Source organism: Tupaia chinensis, unplaced genomic scaffold (assembly GCF_000334495.1).
Source record: "Tupaia chinensis unplaced genomic scaffold, TupChi_1.0 Scaffold000622_1, whole genome shotgun sequence".
In the NCBI taxonomy this organism is placed as follows: Eukaryota; Metazoa; Chordata; class Mammalia; order Scandentia; family Tupaiidae; genus Tupaia; species Tupaia belangeri.
The window spans coordinates 375,601-377,411 of record NW_006160142.1 but is presented as its reverse complement, the minus strand read 5'-3'; the positions used below and the strand labels follow the sequence as shown (position 1 = coordinate 377,411).

The 1,811-nt window shown below is 36.7% G+C and overlaps 1 protein-coding gene across 2 annotated transcripts in view; it reads right to left on the bottom strand.

Annotated features, from left to right (window-relative positions):
- STON1 (stonin 1) overlaps nucleotides 1-1,811 on the bottom strand; it is a 133,237-nt gene that overhangs the window by 37,998 nt on the left and 93,428 nt on the right. The gene's annotated exons all lie outside the window — the stretch shown is intronic.

The window sequence follows — 1,811 nt, the reverse complement described above, 5'->3', positions numbered from 1 at the left end:
GGAGGAGAGTGGGAGATGGCAGAGGGTAAGAGATAGGGAATCAAGGATGGGGGGAAAAAGGCAAAACATACAGAAAACAAGAAATGGAAAATTATTTGCTGACAATAACATGTTTCATATTTGTTGATGTGCTTGATTGAGACAATATACAGTGTACTCTGGATGGAAAATCTCATTTTGTATGCTGTAATGATGTACAGTGAATGAATGCAAATAAATAAATTGAAATAAAAAAAAGAAAATGTAAATTAATACAGACATTTAAAAAAAAGACTGCAGGGCTAGTTTATAGTTTATAAATTTGTTTGTTTTTAACTTTAATCAGCAAGACAGGTATTTCCATGAATTTCAAAAGCAGAGATATTTCTTCATCTGGACTATCAAAATCACCACCAGGCCGAGCCAGACTAGACAGCTATGGTTGGTGCTGCCACTCAGAAAAGTGAAACCACATGGAAAGCCCAGGTTTGATTCCTGGCCCATCCTAAAAGCTGAGGAAGGAGGATCATGATTTAGCAGGACCCTTCTTAAAATTTGGAAAAAAAAAAAAAAATGCAGTATCATTCTTTCCAAAAACGTTGATGAAGGCTGTGGGGTTTGTTTGTTCCTAGTGAATAAATGGAAATATTTGGCCCACTAAACCTTTTAACTTAGAAAGGTAGCCTATGGATTCAAAAAAAATGATAAGTAGCTAGATTATATGTGAGGTCTTCAAAAAGCTTATGAAAATGCATATTATGAAAAATTACATATAGATCTCAAAGATATTTTATGCCAGAATAAGCCTGTAGTTTAATTCCACTTTCCCACAAACTTTTTCCTTAAAAGAGGTTTTTGCCTTAAGGTGCATGAGAGTCCAGCAGCATAACTGCTAAGCCATCTGCTGGCTCCTCCCACAAACTTTTTAAGGTCTCCTCATGTACTACAAGTACTGTGGAAGAAATGTAAAAGTAAAAGTGTTATTATTCTCCACCTTAAAAAAAAATAATAAAAAAATAAAAACTGCAGGGACCAGCAGTTAGCATAATGGCTATGTCACTCGACTCCCATGTAGTCAACCACGGTTCGAGTACTGGACCCGGTGGCTTAAAACTCACACCAGGCGCATGTGCGTGCGTGCCCAAGATCCCGAGAGGAGAATGGAGGAGAAGGGATTGTGGCATAGCCATCCCCCCAGGGGGTGATTTCTCGCTTTCTGTCTCTGTCTCTCTTTGTCTGGCGAGCATACGACCCTACAGCAAAAATCTGTCAAAAAAAAAATAATTTTCTATGAATAAGTTGCAATTTTATTTCCTGCTTCCAAGTCCTTGGAGTTAGGAAGAAGAAAATAAACTCGACTACACAAAGACAGAAAATTCCAGGTATTTTTCCTAAATAAAAGGAAATATTATGATATATCACTCAAATCTAGCGGAGGGAAATCAGAAAAAAATTACCATATAAAAATTATTTATTGAAGGTCCACTGAGTATATAATATTATACAGTGTATTAAAACTCTGTACAATGTAAACAGGAATGACCTAACCTTATAAGTACAGTCTAGACTGATGCTAGCAACTATGCTGGAAGGAAAAGCTGGTAAGAGAATGTCGATTCCAAAACTCCTGAGTCTATGCTATGCTATGAAAATTTTTTCCATCTCCCTATTCCTTTCTACACCTTCTTCCATTCGATTAGGAAATTACATATTATATGTATGCCCAGCATTCCACCATCATTCACTGAAAGTGGGGTAAATCTTTTAGAGTAGATTGTAAATAGCTACATACCAGTTCTGCTGTGGTAAAACTTGGAAGAGTTCTACCAGCA